At 36.8% G+C, this 19,801-nt stretch overlaps 1 pseudogene; it reads right to left on the bottom strand.

The window, feature by feature from the left end:
• Positions 1-8,781: 8,781 nt before the first annotated feature.
• On the bottom strand, positions 8,782-9,174 carry LOC147498092 (large ribosomal subunit protein uL14x/uL14z/uL14y pseudogene; annotated as a pseudogene).
• Between the last annotated feature and the right edge of the window lie 10,627 nt (positions 9,175-19,801).

Raw genomic sequence — 19,801 nt, 5'->3', positions numbered from 1 at the left:
CAATTGGTATCTATATGGTTTAAATTAAGATAGAAAGTGAATGGTGATATGGGCGACCCTTAGTAATACATAACTGATCCTCATATCGCCCTTAGAAGAATGGAGATTGCGTATTTCTAAGGGTTGGTCTATGTGTAATCCATTGCCCATTTTGTTTTTGGAAAAATCACATAACTATTGATGTATCGAGAACCTTTCATAATGAGAAAGGAGAAAAAGAACTATTTTGACAAAGAAATGTAAAATAAAGAAAAAGAAAATTATATACTCTCTCCATAGGATCACACTTACTCGACAAGTAAAAAATGTTTTACAAAGAATATACGAGATATATGTGGACTAAGATTCTAACACTTACAACCACACTCTCCAAGAGGAGGGCCCATTTACCTTAAGGATGCACTCCCATGGAATGTATCGAGAGAACATAACATGAATCTTTTATAGTTAGATATTCAAGACTATATATGGGGTCATTTTAAGTAAGATTCCCCAAGACTAGGCATATGAGATGGATGATATGTTGTTAACTATATACTAATAACCTAAACAATTGGGGATATTTATAGAAAAACATATGAAAGCATACACCCCCAAACATAATGAAATGATGTATTTGGAGTGTAAGATGCAGAATGATAAGATAATGCTTGTGTAACCCATCATGGAACTTATGCAATAACCCGTCATGTTTGAGTTGTTTAAAAGAGTGAGAGGTTGGTATTATATGTCCTTTATGAAGCTCAATTGATGGGGGATACGACATACTAGGTTTCTCAACTACTGAAATGACGGACTCTTGTGTTTGTATATTGGGTAAAGTCTCTCTACTTGGAAGGTTTAGAAAATTATGAATGATCTCAAAAGCAATTGGCTTAAATGCGAATTTGAGGTATCTTTGAATTGGTTTTGTGGTGCCATCCTAAAAAATTGGTGGATTGTTTATGAATGTAGGTTGGATTTTGAGAGGTGTTAATTTGGGATGGTGATGGTTGGGTGATGGTTCTTCACATGATCTCGAGGACTCAGAGAATTCTTTTTCTAGTTTTGGAACTAAACTGAAATCCACTTTCCACCATAGATTTTATTCCCTCTTTTCCAAGCACTTCATTTTCTTTGTCCTCTCTGCCTAGATCTTCATAAATTTTCTCAATGTCATTTTCCAAATGTGTGGAGTCCAATACATGCTCTTGAGTTTCTTCTGTCGGAGTTTTCTCATTTATGGGTGATGATTCATTAAAGCATTTGAGAGAAACTGTGACTTCAGGCATATAGTCATCGTCATAAGTTCTGGAATTCACACGATAGTCAGGTGGAGGTTGATGGGGATTTAATTGGTTAGAAGTATTAGGATGGGCTTTAGCAATTGACTTTGTTATAGTAACACCTTGTTTCTCTTTTTGGTTGGGTTCTAGACTGGTGGGAAGAATATTGACCTCAGATGTGGTATCGAGTTCGAGAAAATATAAGGTAGTTGCTATTTGCTAAGTAAGTATTGTTTGCTTGGGCAATTCCTGGTAGAGTTAGTCTGTGATGGATGGTGTAGTGGAATATGAATTTGATATGGATGGTGATGTGAATGCTAATGGGTTTTAGGTGAAACCGCACTCTGACTGACCAAGTGATATATGAATGGTGGTAGACTATTTGTGGTGGAACTTTATAAATTGTTGACATGATTAGGAAACCCTTGAGTGTATGGAGTACTAGGGAAGTTTGAAATTAAAATTGAGGTTAGTAATCGTAAGGATTTCCCGTAGTAGACTCAAATTCAGTATATGATGGACAATGAGATAATCAATGATAAGGACTACCACAAAAAGAACAAAGTTCTGGGGTTATATTATAATTCGATGATGGTTGCGATGCATATTGATAAGACATGAATGCTCAATCAATGATGATGCACAAACAATATTTTTTTTTTTTTTTTTGGATTTTTGAAAATATTTGCTTGGTCTTTAGATTATTATTCCCTGTTAAAAGGAACAATTGGGCGCAAGACTAGGATGGATCTACTGCAAGGCTCAGAAGAGTAAGCAATCACTTCATCAAGTGGTGTGCTACTGAAGTAGATTAGTTTAGAGTATCTCAAAGTTTGTTTTTAATGTGGTTCATCCTCGATTGTTTAGAGTTTGAATGATGGGAGTTTGATAGAAGAAGGTAGACTCTTAGTTAGAACTTGTTTAGTTTTTAGTTTATAAATGAAGAACATTGAAAGCTTAAGTTGATGAAGATTGAAATAACTCAAAACATTGAAAGAAAGTGATTAAAATGATAGATTAAAACAAATAACAACCAAAGAATATTGATTGATTGATTGAAATAAAACAAAATAACAAGATTAAAATGAAAATGAAGAACAATAAAGTAAAAATGACTTGAAAAATAAAAGACTAGAAATTTCATCTTACATGACACTAGATTAAGTCTAGGTGCATTCTCTCTCCCTAACTTTTAGATTATATACCCCTACTTTATCCCTTTTACTAATTTGCCTTTCTCCATTACAATTGAGACACCTCATACTTTATTTTATGCTTTTGCTTTTGCTTTTGCTTTTCCTTTTTGATTTCTTCTTGATCAAGATAGGTTTCGAAGAATGCCATATTTTGAGATAACGACCTCCATCTCTGGTCTTCTGAGTTGAGGGCTTTGACTTTGATGTTTTTCAACACTTTTTCATAGCAGCTTCTGGTCTTCATAATAAGCGTGATTAAGGCTCTTTTTGGTGCTAAGACGCAGCTTTTATGATAAGTGGTTTGAATTTCTTTGTAACCTGAAAAAGGCAATAAAAGCTATGAGTTGTCTTTTCGTTAAACGTAAGAAGGGTTGTAATGCAGTAATATAAGGATAAGAAAATGCACATTTGGGAGCTGATCACCACCCCCAAATAGCATCTTGCTTGCCCTTAAACAAGGATGAGAGAAAAAACTACGATCACAAATGAGTGATTTATTATAAGTTATACTAATCTCGTTTCGCAGAGTGCGATTGCATTGACCATATGCAACAAGGACTTAAACTACTAGGAATTCCCTAGTGGATGATCTTTAAGCCTCATGAGAGTTTTCCAGTGAAGGTACTCACAAACTTCTTCTATTTAGTACACAGGTCTTGTTTCCTTATTTATTCTCAGAGGTTCATACATCTCATTCGCGGGGAATAAAGACAAGCTCCTTTGAACTTAGAATAATATATGTACAATAATTTAATCATCTAAAAATAAATGTGTAAACATGAGCAATGAAATGCAAAAGCAGAGTCGTTTCCGAGACTTTTGGAGAGCGTCCTTAATGTGGGTTCTCACAGGGTTTTGTTGCAATCAAAACTCTCTAATAGATTCACTCAAGGTTTGTTCTCTCAAGTGTAGTGGGTACTTATATTCCTCATATACTTAAATGACGTCCAAAGAAACTGGGGTCGATTGATCACGCTTGTCATTTACTATCACACCATCTTATTCCTAATTGAGCTAGGTGCGTTCTATTAGGAGTTACAGGGCTAGGGTGATCGTTTAGAAAGAAAAAGGAAGGGAAAACAAAATCTAATAAGTTGAGAAACTGGGTCTTCAAGATACTTGTAACCAGAGAAGAACCTCATTTTGTTCTTTGCTTCCGAATTGTGATACATTCTTTTAGCTCTTTGGCTTTGTGACTCTATATGATTTTGAATTTTGGGAGTTCTAACTTTTCTTTTGTTTCTTCTTGTTTTTGTTTCTAATATCATCTTCTTTTGATTTTGAGCTTTTTAAAGATTCGATTTTTTGACTCCTTTGATTTTTTTGGAGTTTTAGTTTTTGATAGGTCTTTCTTTTCTTTTCTTTTCAAAGCAACTAACTGATTTGTTTTTTTACCCTTTCTCTTCTCTTTATTTGATATCCATCCAGTTCTAAACTCATCAGCTGGGTAAGCTTTTTATTTGTGTTGTAACGGTTAAGAATTTTTGGTGAAAATAAAAAGGTTTTTAGAAAAGGTTGAAGGCTCAAGAGGGGTAACTAGAGGAAAACTATATTTTTGGGTTTTTAACGTTTATTTGGTGATCAAGCAAGTGGACGTGTGGTCTTTCTATCTGGACATTGTTTGTGTCATCACTCAATAATCATTCAGATGAGGCTTTTGGTTAGATTCTCATAGGATATAGAACTTAATTGTTCTAACCTTGGTCTCGGAAACTCACTGCTATATACAAACAAATACTGATGCATGCCATTCATGAAAAGATGCAGAAACTATTGTACGTATATTAGTCTAAGTATGAAGAACGAATCCTTACGATATTGCTATAATGAGACTTCTAAACTTTTTATTCATCATAGAAAAAGGAAACAAGACTTTTTAATACTAAATAGAAAAATATTTTTGGTCTTTTTCAAAAAAAATTTAGAAAAGAAGAAATATACTATTATATCTACTATATAGAAAATGCATAGTTTTTGCAAAATATTACTATATCACCCCCAAATAGAAATATGCTTTGTCCTCAAAGTATGAAGAGATAAGGAAAGAGATTACCATAGAAACATGAGCAAAAAATGGCGATACACCTATATTCTATTCTTCATGATGAAAATACGCCACCCCCAAATAAATTTGGGGCGTGGGTTGTTTGATATAGAACTAGAAATACTTGGTTTATTATAGTAGGGATAACTATTCTACTATGAAATCTTTTTGGATTTTTGTATGTGATAAGAGAAGTTCTAATGACTAAAAAATAGTAGATTAGAGATGGGAAAACAGTACTTATCAATATATAAAACTCTCTAAATCATGTGATAAATGAGAGTAATCATTTTCAATCTACTCTTGCTTGCACGTACTTGACACGAATTTAGACTAAACAAACGATTTACTAAGGAGAGTAGTAATATTATGATATGAAAACAGTAAATCTAAATGCTAAATTAGTGATTTAATTATATGAGAGAAAGATATAGAGATTGGTAATCCACCACACGATTCAATTGGTTATTAGTTTAGTCATCAAATCGATTTCTTGATCCCCAGTGAACACCAAGTCTTCTCTGATTATGGCTTCACTAGCATGAGAGTTTAGCTCCCCCACAAATCTCTTTGATGGTGGCTCTAAACTCTAGTTCAACTCTTATGATTTTTATATCTAAACAATCAGAAGAATCAAACTTAAAACATGTACTATTATAAAGAACAACCAAAGTACTAACAATCATCCTCACGTGGCTTCATAAACCCCCTCTAATAGAGGTTTAACCTTATGTCATTGGAATCATACTAACTAAATAATAATAAGAAAACATAATAAAGTAAAAGACAATAATTGAAATTAACTAAAGTCTTTTATTGAATATGGTTTAATGGAGGCTACATTACAAACTAATTAATTAACCCTAAACTAAACTAAAGAGGGAGAGAGAGAGAGAACCCTAATTACAACTAAACTAAAGATGGAGTAGCTAAGTTTTGTTTAGCCTTAACCACTACTAAAAAAATGGTTTTTTATGACAACTTTTAGCTGTCATGAAATATATATCATGACACTTTCTGATTGAAAAACTAGCCGTCATTACTGGGGGTGTCATAAAAAGTCAACCAAAACCATCATTAAAGTTATAACGGTTCATAGAAAGGCATCTTAAAAGTTCCTCCCATTATGACATATGTTAGTCTTTAAAACGTCATAGTATGTAAATTTCATTATGACACCTCATATGTAACCGTCATAAATTATAGGTAAAATCGTCAAGAAATTCACAATATTTTCTAACACTTCACGTCAGAACCGTCAAGAAATGCCCATTGACTACTGTGGAACCGTCATTTTATGGAACAAAATACGTCAACAAATAGTTTACACTATGACAGTTCTTCTAAAACTGTCACCTATTTTTTTTATTTTATTTTTTTAAATTAATATTATTATTATATTTTTCCTGCCAAAATTACTACATAATAACCTATAATTCAATTTGTAACCTGTAAACTTATTTCACCAATAAAACAACTATAAAATTCTCAAAAATAAAATTAGAACATCCACAGTAACTTCAACCCCATATATTGTCATGCCATTCGAAAATACTTATTCCTTACATCAATATATTTAAAAAGAAAAAATAGTAAGTTATATTAACCTTTATCCAACATCATTGAAAAATGCTAGATACATTTATTTGATAGCACATTCAACCAAACTAAAAATCATTCTAATCAACTCCATCATCAATAAATTAAGTATTATCCATTGATCAATCGAACGTTGTGAAACCTAAAAAAAAAGTAAAGAAACATTATTAGTAAATTTGGTACCAAAAGCAAGCTATTTTATATATGACATGAGAGGAACAAAGCGATGGGACCTAGTTCTCATTGAAGAAAAAATAAATGAAAATACCTACAATGCAAATGGACTGTAGTTCAAGATATACACTACTACATTTATATATAGTACATGGTGGTTAGAGAGCTGGAAAAAAAAATGCACAAATGCAAAGGTCATAGCACAAATATTTGCTAAAGCCATCCCATACCTCAAAGCAAACAAAAGAAAAACAAAATACTATTTTCGCAATACATACACATACCTTTGGCTTGGCGAGATAAATCGTTCGATAAAGTCAATAAACTCCATACGAATTTCAATAAGCTCAGCGGTGGTATAGGTGATAGTGTTGGCCAGCTCCATTAGCTACATGAGTACGTCAAGTCAACAAAGAATTTAGTATGATCTACGTTTATAAGAAAGAATTACATAGATATTTTACATCTACTACCCATTATTTTTTGCATAGACAATTTCATATACAGAATATAATAGTCATGTACTTTCCCAACAAAGGAGATCATCCCAACCTTATGAAAAATTGAAAAGAAAAATGAAAGGCCTACAATTTCTGAGCTATTAGAACACCTTACAAACAAGCGCTCTTGCTTTTTGTAAAGCATATTGTTTACTTATAAAGCAACCAAGAAATAACACAAAATAAAACTACCACTAGGTATCATTTTAGTTGAGCACCGGAGAGAAAAAACAGAGATATATGTGAAATAAGGGAAATTTAATTACAAATGGTGCATATTGATACCTGGTGAGTAAACGCCCCGACATGAATACCAAGCTAATATGAAGCCTGCAACCTTTACAACATTGCTTCAGCGATCTAATATTAGATTATGATGATTCAGATATCACTAGAGACTTTTGAGAATGGCTGTAAGCAATACCATGGAGAATCTGATATACAAATTTCTGATGAAACAAAATCATGCTATTAGTTACGAGGCAGTGAATAGAATTATAACATCATCCATACCAGATCTAGTTTACTTTATTATGAAGAGACTTTACTTAACCTATCTACCCGCACGAAATAATATTGTAAATCACATACAACAACATCAAAACTACAAAATAGTGCATATACATCTTTCAGACGAGCAGTAACTATACTCTCAGCTCAAAACAAAAGCTAACGTTCAAGTCTAATCAAGAAATCAAGATAGATGTATTAAAAGTCTAATATTAATAACCAGCTCAATTGAGAGTTTGATGTCGATCTACACTTTTACTACCACCGATTTTTAGAAAACTATAAAGGGGATTCCTGTGCTTCTTCAAATCTAATTCCAAGCATGAACCACAAGATACAAGAATCTCTCAATATACAATACATCCTGCAACAAAATTTTCAAGAAGACAGTGACGATATATATTTGAGGAGAGTAACCATAAGCATAAGAATAAAATAATAGCAAAAAAAACACAATAGACGTACTAGTCCAAAATTAACGAAAAGGAGACACTCCAAGTATTACAAATAAACAACTACCTTGGATATTCAGGAGAACAAGCTAAGAGAGTTGTCTCAAAGATGAGCCAGAGCACAAGTACACACAAGAATATATAAGATTCACAAAAATTAGTACTTAAGGCATATGATAAACCGAAAGACAGCATGGATAATTAATTGCAACAACTCAGCCATATGGAACAAAAGGAAGATTGGATACGAAAACAAAAACTTACTAGTCGGCAAAATGAAGTGGTTTGTTCTTCACAAAATGTACGTTCTTGCTTGATAAAATATGGAATTGCTTGCCAAGCCAACTCCTTAAAATATCATAGAGTATGCCTATAAACCCAATTAAAACAATAAATTAAGTACTTCTTACTGTCTAAGTAGCACTAATAAATTTGATCAATGAAATGATCTGAAACAAAACCAAACCAAGATGACAGTATATCAACCAAATGAAATTTTATTACATCCGTTCTTTCACAGTCAATTGACAGAAACGAACATATATATATTTCTACTAACATGTGAAGAACCAATACCAAACAAAAGTTTACTAAACAAACTAATAAATAATTAAACGTCAGCATGGATTGCTAACTGGAATCCCCATCTAGCATTTTATCAAACATCTAATATGCACAGAACAGAACCCCCACATTTGCAAATAATTTCAACCTACTACAACACATAAACAAAATCTTATTAGCAACTAAAACAATTACATATGCAATGCAACAAAACGTTTTCTGTAAAACCATATTTTTGAAAAAGAAAACCCCACCTATTTTCGATAAAAACATTCAAAGGACCCACTTGTTTAGATCAAAATATTGATCAATAGGAGTGAAAATAGGAATTACGAAAAAAAAAGGTACCCACTTCTTTTAACAAAAGTCCTTTTATGCATTAAAAGTACTAAAGATGAGTTCAGTTATAAAAGGGTAAACTTCAAATCTTCCAAACAAAACCGAGGACACCATTGTATAAACAATGAAAATAGGTTCCTAAACGATAGCATTTGCAGCACTAGTAATCTTGGGCCATAAGTCAGCATACTCCTTACCAATGGGGCCAGTGATAGCAGATCCTTTCATTTCACCTTTTGGGTTCACAATGACTCCAGCATTAACTTCGAAGTACATGAAGACACCATCCTTTCGCCTCTAGGGCTTCCTCTGGCGAACAACCATAGCAGGCATCACCTTTTTCCGTAGATCAGGCTTACCTTTCTTGACAGTAGCCATAACCATGTCACCAACACAAGCTGAAGGAAGCCTATTCAGCCTTCCTTTGATACCCTTCACGGAGATAATGTATAAGTTCTTGGCTCCAGTGTTATCTGCACAATTAATCATAGTAGCCACTGGAAGACCCAGTGACATACGAAACTTGTTTCCCGCAGAACAACCAAGTTCTTGTACCACCCACTTCTTTGCAATAAGCTAGATCAGCAAAAACCAAAATTTTCATCTCATCGAAACGTGTAGTAAAAATCGATCTTCTCTAGTGAGTTTTGATAAGAGCCCAAAACTGTAGTTTTAACCCTGTAACAGTCATACTTTTAGACCAATTATGTGAGTAATAATTAAGAGTTAACACTGATTACGTGTTTCTATGCATTTAAGGTTTCAAAGTCCATTATGTGCAGAAATGTGCCACTTTAGAGAGATAAAGGAGCAAAGGGCGGTTACTAAGGAGTTCCGTGATTAAAGGACAAGATTCAAGAAGAAAAAGCCTTTCTAAAAGCCCGGTCAAAAGCTGAAAAGTCGACACGGGCAGAAACAGCACACAAGTCAGCAGAATTTCCGAAGGCCGTATCTTTGGACTCAGACCTCGGAATGGGTCCTACCTTATGTCAAAACGACCGGCTCGGAAAGAGCTTTCCAATGGTCTAAGCCGTGATCCAATCAGAGGAGCAGAAGTGGACGAAAAGTCTGTTGAAGCCAACTGTAGCTGAAGAGGCCTTTTTGGACTGAAAGAATTGGGTTTTGGGCCTGATTCTCTGGCCCAAAACATGGCTCCAAGCCCATGCACGATTTTTGGATCTAAAAGTATAAAAACCAAAGCTTAACTCTTTGTTAATGGTAGCTAATTAGACCTAAAACTATATAGAATTCTAGATCTAGTTTTCAGTAGAGTAATTAAGTTTAAGTTCCATTTTCAATTCTTGTTTTAGATTAAGTCCTTGAATCATTGTTCTTGATTGATTAGATAAATAAAATAGTTATTTTTATCAATTTCGATTTTTGGCATTTCAATTTATAGATCTAATTTTAATTCTTGTTGATTATCATTTCGTAGTTGAAGTAAATTGAAACATTGTTAGTTAAATTAGTTAAGTTAGAATTTTAATATGATGAGTAGTTATAATTCAATGGGAAATGATGGGTTGATGACTAAAGTCTAAAACCTCCATTAGAGGGGTTGATGAAGCTTTGATGAAAACTTAGTGGTATAGTGTAGTAGCGTTGTAGAATCTATTCCACTCTAGAGGGTCGTGATTCGCCATGAGAATGGGTGGACGACCTCACATGCTAGTTAGTATTTGTTAGAAATGCCATGAACACTAGGGATTAGAACTCGAAATTCTTGCCGTAAGAACGTAAAAATCGAGATACAAGAATCTATGCTAGGTTATTAAGTTGGATTCGAGGTGGATTCGATTCCCCTCTAATCCTTTATCTAGATTAAAAAACAATCATATTTCCATAGCATTCGTAGTTTAAATTCAACATAATCAATTTCATATTGTATCGTAGTATAACGCCCTTCGTAAAGCTCTCACTAGACTTAAAAACGATTAATTAGACTAGAAAACATTCCATGCTAGAGAACTAGGAGTGGAACGAATTTGTTACTCCACTCTATTTTGATAGAATTGAGAGTAGAAACTTTGATAAATATAGACACGTTAAGAAGTTTTAGTTTACTTATGTTTTGAGTTCATCGTTCATTTCGTAGGTAAACTACTCACCACTATGTTATCAAATGGCGCCCCTGCCATCTTAGTTTCACTTTAGCATTGTTTTCATAGTATAATTAGTCATTTTTAAGTCCCATTAAACCCACCCACCCTTGTTTGATTCATACTGTGGTTGTCCGTTTCAGCGTTGAAAGTTCAGCAAAATATATACGGGCGCTGACGGCGCCCAAAAGCGCGCTTTTGCCTAAAAAACCCAAAAGACCGTAACCCCATGTGTGGAGCGACCATTTAAAACACTGTAACTTCAAGTTACGGGCGATCGCCCTAAGTAAGTAAAGCGCAGCCGCCCCTAAGCAAAATTTTCCGATTTCTGAGGTTTGTTTGAACTTTGATTTTTAAGTTTTTCAGTGTTCTAACTTGTTATTTACACTGAACACGCGTAAACAAGACTCTATTCATAAGCGAAACAAGGACCCTATCAGGTATTCCTTTCTTCCATACCTCGCATCTCCAGTTAGAGGTTTATACTAAAATATCAAGATTGTTTGGAGTGTTGTCGTGTTTAGACTTAGACTTGCATGAGATTAAGATCTGGTCCAATTAACCGTCAGCTTCAACAAACAAATCTATCGAGTATACCAATCACTACACCTCTAGCTACTATTCCACCAACCACACCGGACATAATGGTTGAAGAAAGAGAGACTCCTCTCTCCGACTTTTTCAAAGCCTTGAGCGATAGCCCTAAATCTTGCATCGTTCTAGCGGACCCGATTGGGGATTTTTTGAATTCCCCAAACATATTTAATTTGTTACCCGTTTTCCATGGTTTAGATCATGAAAAACCTTATCAACACATGCATAAGATTGAACAAGTCCTTACAACATTCCATCATCCTACAGTTGGTACGAAACAAATTAAACTGAGGGTATTTCCTTTCACCTTAGCCGATAAAGGCGTGTCTTGGTTAAGCGCCCAAGCGCCTAACTCTGTGGACTTCGTGGGCTAAACTTGTTCATTTGTTTATGGAACATTTTTACCCACCCCTAAAGGCGGATGAGATGCTTTCCAAGATTCATTTTTTCCGACAAAATCCTCATGAATCATTTTTCGAGGCTTGGAATCGTTTCACCGATCGCTTATAGAGTGTCCACACCATAACCTAGCAAAAGACACATTAGTTAATTGCCTTTTTCAAAGGACTTCAACATCACCATAAAGAAGTCCTTGACATAATGAATTGGGGTAGTTTCCTAAGTAAAGGAGCCTTGGAGGCTTACAAATTTTTAGAAGATCAAACTAAACGTAATAACAATTGGAGGGGTAGTAATGATATCCCCCGCTCTGTTAGTTCTTCTTCAACAGTTAAGGCCGCCGATATGTTTGAGATGAAACCCAATCTAGAACTTAAAAATTTAATCGAATCTCTAACTAAAAAGGTTGAGGCTATTTCTGTGCAACAAAAGCCTATCCCCGTCATGAATGTTAACTCCAACCAATGTAATGTCTGTTTGAGTCCTGAGCACCCTGAATCCTATTGTCCTCTCGCCTATGAACAACAACAATTAGAGCAAGACAATGTTTGCTCCATTAATAGCTATCCAATTCCTAATGCCCCATGGAGACAACATCCCAACTTTAGTTGGCAAAACAATCAACAAGTTTCACCTCCAGGGTTTAATAACCAAAATGTTAGGCAAGCAAACAACTATAATCAAGCTCCACCTAGGCAGGGGCAGGGGACAAAGTCGGGGAAATTATAATAATTATAACAACCAAGCGCAAAACCCACCGACAAGGTTTAGCACAAGGTCAGGGTAATTATAATAGTTATAATACCAATAGAGGTATCGTTCGGTTAACAATAGTAACTATCACAACCCACCCATAAATAATCAGCGTGAGATAGTTCGGTCGCACCACCGTGACTACTACACCATCACATCCGGATCGATATAGGCGCCTTTATACGGGTTACCTAACAACTTTTCCAATCAATGACTCAATCAAACCAACAGATCTTACAATCCATAAATCGGGGCATACAACGGTTAGCCCAAGAGAAAGCCCAACCAAAGGCGTGTTTCGGGGACAAGCGATACCAAACCCTAAAACAGCAAACCACGCCTTTGAGGTAAGCGGTAATACTAATCTTGAAACTACAATCGTAGGTGACCTTAATGCCATCAGCACTCTCCGCTCACGGAAGAGTGGTTGATAACAAAGTAACTATGCCTATAGTTACCCCATCGATACTCCTACACGGATATCGAACTAGATACCGCGGTAGAAACTGAAGAGCCTACCCTTTGTAGAGGTACCGGTTAAACAACAAACTAAGAAACGAAAGCCAAGGTAACACATCAAGTTGATCCATACGCTAAATATAGAAGCGAAACCACCATTCCCTCGAAGTTAGCCATGCTAACCAGGGATACAAACTTTGAGGAGATTAGGAGCGTTTTCAAGAATCTAACAATAAACCTTCCTTTTCTAGAAGCTATTAAAAAGCTCCCTAACCACGCTAAGTTTCTTAAAGAGTTGTGCACTACTAGGCGTAAGACCAACATACCTAAAGACGCCTTTCTAACTTAACAGTTCCCAACTTTATCCGAAAATAATGGAATTGTTAAGTACAAGGACCACTGGGTCGATCCCTCTTGTAAAATGCACCTTAGGAGATTCCCCACGACGACGGCTTTATTAGACACGGGGCGAGTGTTAACTTACTCCCGTATTACTTGTATAAACAAATAGGTCTACAGGAAATGCAACCTACAAAAAATAACGTTGCAATTAGCGGACAGGTCAATTAAGTATCCTAAGGGTGTAGTGGAAAACGTGCTTGTTAAGGTTCATGATTTTTACTATCCTGCTGATTTTGTTATCCTCGATACAGAAGTTGCTAATGACTCTGTACCGATCATCTTAGGGCGCCCCTTCTTGGCAACTGCCAACGCACTTATAAATTGTCGTGATGGTAAGATGTCCTTATCTTTTGGCCATCTTACAGTTGAGGTAAATGTTTTTAAAATGATGAAACAGTTACCAGATCCGTCTATAGATGGGGAGGTTAGCATGATCGAGAGCTTAGCTCAAGATTATTTTAACAACATTTTTCCCGAAAACAATATGTACAAATTCCTTTCTTTTGGAATTTTAGATTTTGTAAATGACTACTACTTAGAGGAAGTCAACACCATCCTTGAGTCCACACCAATTGTAGACCCTTCGGTTGCTCCATATACTGAGTATGAAGACTTGCTACCTAAGCAAGTATTCATTATGCAAAATGAGGACCCCGATGAAACATCTATTGATTTTCCTTCCACCCAAGTGCTTAAACCTTTTCCCCCGGAGTTAAAATATATTCATCTTGATCCGGATGGTAGTCATCCGGTAATTATATCTTCTCTGTTATCTAAGAATGAAGAGACACGTTTAATCCGGGTGATTAGGGAACATCGGTCGGCGATTGGTTGGTCCCTAGCCGACATTAAGGGAATTGACCCTAATGTTTGCACTCATCGTATCCATTTGGAGGATAGCGAAGACTTTCGTGAACCTCGGCGTCGCTTGAACCCTGCCATGAAAGAGGTGGTTAGGGAAGAAGTCTTACGATTACTCGATGTGGGTATCATATACCCAATCTCTGATAGCAAATGGGTAAGCCCCATTCATGTAGTTCCTAAGAAATCGGGAGTTAGCATGGTTTGTAACGGAAAGGGTGACTATGTTGTCACACAAGGCCCTATGAAATGGAGGATAAGTATTGATTACAAACGTTTAAATGCTATGACACGAAAGGATCACTTTCCTTTACCTTTTATAGATCAAATGCTCGAACGCCTAGCTGGTCATGCTTTTTATTGTTTTCTGGATGACTACTCAGGCTATTTTCAGATTATTATTGATATTGATGACCAAGAAAAGACTACCTTCACATGTCCCTTTAGAACATATGCCTATAAGCGAATGCCTTTTGGCCTTTGTAATGCTCTGGTACCTTCCGGTGATATGCTTCATATATTTAGTGACATGGTAGGCGTTTATGGAAGTTTTCATGGATGATTTTTCTATCTATGGAGACTCCTTCACGTGCTGTTTGTCTAACTTTGTCTAAAGGTTTTGACGGTCTTGAAGAAAAATAGCCTCGTTTTAAACTGGGAAAAGTGTTATTTCATGGTGAAAAGGGCATAGTACTAGGTCACATCGTATCTAGTGATGGCATAGAAGTAGATAAGGCCAAACTAGATAAGATAGTGACCTACCTAAACCACGGACTGTCCGTGATATTAGGGCCTTTCTAGGCCACCTTGAGGTTTTATAGGCGGTTTATTAAAGACTTTCGAAAATAGCTAGGCCTTTAACTAATCTGCTTTTGAAAGATGCAATCTTTGATTTTAATTTTAAGCGTACCACAGGCTTTTGAAACTTTAAAATCCGCCCTAACCTCTGCACCAATTATCTGACCTCGATTGGTCTAAACCTTCGAACTCATGTGTGATGCTAGTGACTATGCGGTTAGTGCGTCTTGGGACAAAAACTAGATAATAAGTCATTTGTTATTTATTATGCTAGTAAAACCTTAAAAGCGATGCTCAACGGAATTATTCAACTACGAAAAAGAATTCTTAGCTGTCATTTATGCTTTAGATAAGTTTTGTCCTTATTTGGTTGGTTATAAAACTTTAGTTTACACGGACCATGCAGCCCTTAAGTACCTTCTTGCAAAGAAGGATGCTAGCGAGATTAATCGATGGATCCTTCTCCTGCAAGAGTTCACATTAGAAATAAAGGACAAAGAGAGGTCGAAAGCGTGGTTGCCGACCACTTATCTAGACTCACAAGCGGCGATCGAGTGATTACGAGTCCATACCGGACTCTTTTCACGATGAGCATCTGTATGCGATTTTTTCAGCACCATGGTATGCTGACATTGTAAATTATTTAGCGGCTGATGTTATGCCTTATAATTGGTCAACAAATGAACGTAAGAAGTTATTAGCCAGAGTTAAGTTATACTACTGGGATGAGCCATACCTTTTCAAGTATTGTGCGGATCAGATTATTCGTCGTTGTATTCCCCAGTGGGAATATAATGAAGTCCTATCGCTCTGCCATGACAAAGAGTGTGGTGGCCATTTTAGTGGGATGAAAACAGCCACTAAAGTTCTTCAATGTGGATTTTATTGGCCTACCCTTTTTAAGGATGCCCAAGTGCATTGCAAGACGTGTATTCGTTGCCAACAACTTGGGCGAATCACGAAGCGTAATATGATGCCATTAAATCCAATCTTGATAGTAGAAATTTTTGACGTTTGGGGCATTGATTTCATGGGTCCCTTCCCTGTTTCCCACGGTTTCATTTATATTCTAGTTGCCGTGGACTACGTGTCTAAATGGATAGAAGCCCTAGCTTGCCGTAGCAATGACCATAAGACCGTTGTATTTTTTATTAAAGAATATATTTTCTGTCGGTTTGGCATTCCTAAAGCCATCATTAGTGATGGTTGAACACATTTTTGCAACAAAGTTGTTGCATCCCTAGTGAAAAAAGATGGAGTTACACACAAAGTAGCAACTCCTTATCATCCACAAACTAGCGGACAAGTAGAAGTTTCTAATAGGGAAATCAAAACGATTTTAGAAACAACTGTAAACCCTGATAGGAAAGACTGGTCGAAGTGTCTATCGGATGCCTTATGGGCGTATAGAACTGCTTTCAAAACTCTTATAGGTATGTCTCCCTTTTAAACTTGTATTTGGGAAACCATGTCATTTGCCGTTGAATTAGAGCACCGTGCTCGTGGGCTATAAAAGCCTTAACTTCAATATTGATGAGGCAGGTGTCAAACGCAAATTGCAATTGAATGAGCTTGAAGAAATCCGTGGCGATTCTTACGATCTCGTGAAGGATTATAAAGCTAACATGAAGCGTGTTCATGATAAGCAAATCTTTGCGCAAAAAGAGTTTGTGGTCGGTCAAAAGGTCTTGCTTTACAACTCCCGTCTACATATTTTCCTGGGAAACTAAAACCCGTTGGTGCGGTCTTTTTTAAGTTCTTGAAGTCAACCCTTACGGGGGCAATCACCTTGGTAAATCCTAATGACAACAATACCTTTCAAGTTAATGGTCAACGGTTAAAACATTTTCCACGAACCCGTCCCCACGATGTAGAGGAAGTCCTTTTACGGGACCTCGTCTATGAGGATTGACCTTTGTCATTGGTGTACTTCCTTTCACTTCCATATAGTGGTAAGTGCACCATTCAGGTAACGGGCCCTCCCTAGGGGTGTGTGGCATGTAAGTACGGAACCTAAGTCCACGGTTAACATAATTCACGTTTTCCACTTTTGCATGTTTTCTCGGTTTTGGAGTCATGTTCCTCTATGGGGTGAATTATGTATTTATTGTTTTTCGTTTTTCTTATAATAACTAATAGAAAAAATAAATAATAATAAAAAATTCTTAATCATAGAAATAGCAATCCAACAAGTCTTGGGAATCTGACTTTAAACGACCCACGTTAGAACAAATTTTGTGTTTAAAAATTTGTTTCGGGGTGGGCAATCGGTCTTTCCATCTGGATTGCTCGAACTTTCCATTTGTGTTGCTTAGGCCCATTACTTGTAGTTCAATTGGGTTAATGTAATCTAAAACTTAGATTTCCTTCGTTCGCATAACTTATATCACACACGCACTTCGAGGCATTTTTCCACCTTCTTATAAGTCACCCATGGCTAGAATTGAGTGTTTTATGGATCATTGGATTGGAAATTCTCTACTGATAATTTCCATAACTCATTCGCCAAAATCGGCCCGATGTGGCGGCAAATTCAATTTGAAATTGCGAAAAATCGAAAAATTTCGAATTCAAATTGGGCTTGGGCCCCAAACCCAAACCGCCGTCCGTCATGCGTCTCCTTCCTTCCCAAAAATGCACATTTATTTCCTTTTCAATCCCGCCGGTTACCAAGGTTTAAAACAAACCTTAAACACCAAAATAAAAAATAAAAATAAAAAAAAAAGAGAGAAAAGGAAACCTAACTACACCCACGCCAAGAAATTCAAATCCAACTAAAATCTTCTCCAAACCATTACCACCACCAACCTAACTCCGAAAAACAGCCACCAATTCAAGTAACCACCGCCACCACCATTGTTTTTAGTTGTTTTTCTTCAAACTCGCCTCCCCCCACAGTCTACAAAACCATTAGTTGTCTCAGAAACTTCAATGGCACTACTGACGAAGATTTTTTGCGGACCTTGGCGTTTTCTTTGCCGACGACTTTCGTGCCATTTTACGCGCGGAGATGATTAGGAGGGATTGGAACGGACTGTGGTACTCGACTGAGGAGTTCTATCACTATGATGTGGTAGAACGGTTTTATAAAAAGCGAGAATTGGAGGGGATAGGATTTTTATAAAGGTAGCGAGGAGCGAGGAGGGAAGTAACGAGGCGGTTGTTGGGCTGGCGTTAGGAATTGCGCTTGAAAGCAACCTGCTAGCGACAATTCGGGAATCGGTATCTTTGGAGTTCTTGCTTTGATGAAAGATCTTGTCGTGGAGGGTGAATACAATCCGACATCTCATTCGTCCATGATCGACCACGAGAACCAATCGGTCAGGCTGTAGCTTGGATGGATTAGGAACGCGTCCTCGGGAAAGACAAAGTCAGTGATATCGGCCTGCAATGTCTGCACGTTCTCTGGATTTTGCAAACAAATAAGTATAATTTCTGCATCCTCGACTTAATGTTTAATGTGATTAGAGGAGTGGGAAAGACCTTGGCGCCTCTTCCCGTATTGATCACTAAGATCATGCTCTCCTTTAGAGCTGTCGCAAAATCTGCTCCTATTAAGATCAAATTGCATTCTAATGCAAGTATCTATACGGATTGCATCCAAGAGACGTGGCCGTTGTCTGAAGGAAAGGTTGTTGAGTCAGAGGATGAAAGGGAGGATATGACATGTCTGGATGACGATGCATTAGATAATTGTAGTTCTAATTTAGAACGCATGCAAGTGTTGCAAACTGGCTTGCATTGCGTTTATGGTATTTGTGAAGATATCCGAGATAGACAGATTGTAGATCGAAAAAAGCAAACGAACCTTCAGACGAGACTTGAAATGCTCGAAAAGGTTCAGGACGATATCTTGTCTAACATGGAGACTATCCACCAGTATCAACAAGCCCAGTATGCATTACTCAGGACTGAAAGGGAAGTACAACGCTTGTTCCGAATAGAGATGCTACGACGCATGCCACCCGTGGAGGACTCTGCTTCAGCCGAGTCCGACAGGCATGAGCGTCGTCGCCGAAGGATAGATGGTTCAAGCCATTCTCCATCCCAGGGCCAATCTCCACCTCAGGGTTCCATCTTCATCACATAACTAGGTGTTCACCATCAGTTTGTGTTTGCTGTTATTTCATGATTTTGTTTTATTAGTTGGATTTTAATTCAGTTGTTAAATTTAAATATTAAGGTGTTTGTTTTATGTTATGTGGTTTTAAATTTAAGTTTTAATATAATTTGTTATATGATCATCTGCTGTAAATTTGTCTTGGAGGAAAGGTTGAGAATTTGGCCGATATCGGCATATCTATGAATTGTGTGGTGGTAGCATGAAATGTAGGAGAGTTTAGAAGTTACTATTCTAAATCCGATTAAAAGATACCAGGATTTTTAGAAAATCAAGAAGATGGTTTGTTTCCGTTTTCGGGTTTGGAATCTTTCTATTTCCGGAAATTGCCTTTAAACAATTTGGCAACTTGCCGATTCATTTTGGAAGCACAGAACCTATTTAAACCCCCTTCATTCTACACTAACAAACCACACTACACCCCACCATCATCCTTCACCTTTCACTCCAAGTTTTTCCTTCTTTTTCCTCTAAAATCTGTTTTAAAGACTTTACGAAGCGCGCCAAGCGCGCCCTGTACACTTTCACAAAGTTTAGTCAGAGCGCGACCCGCGCCCAAACTCTATAATTCTAAAAACTCAGAGCGCGATCCGCGCCTTCCTTGAGCGCGACCCGCGCCCAAACTCTGTAATCCTAAAAACCCACGAGCGCGACCTGCGCCCAAAGCGAGCGC

This window comes from Coptis chinensis, chromosome 5, assembly GCF_015680905.1.
Source record: "Coptis chinensis isolate HL-2020 chromosome 5, ASM1568090v1, whole genome shotgun sequence".
Classification (NCBI taxonomy): domain Eukaryota; kingdom Viridiplantae; phylum Streptophyta; class Magnoliopsida; order Ranunculales; family Ranunculaceae; genus Coptis; species Coptis chinensis.
The sequence above is the reverse complement of the archived record's forward strand: the minus strand, read 5'-3'. Positions and strand labels throughout refer to the sequence as shown.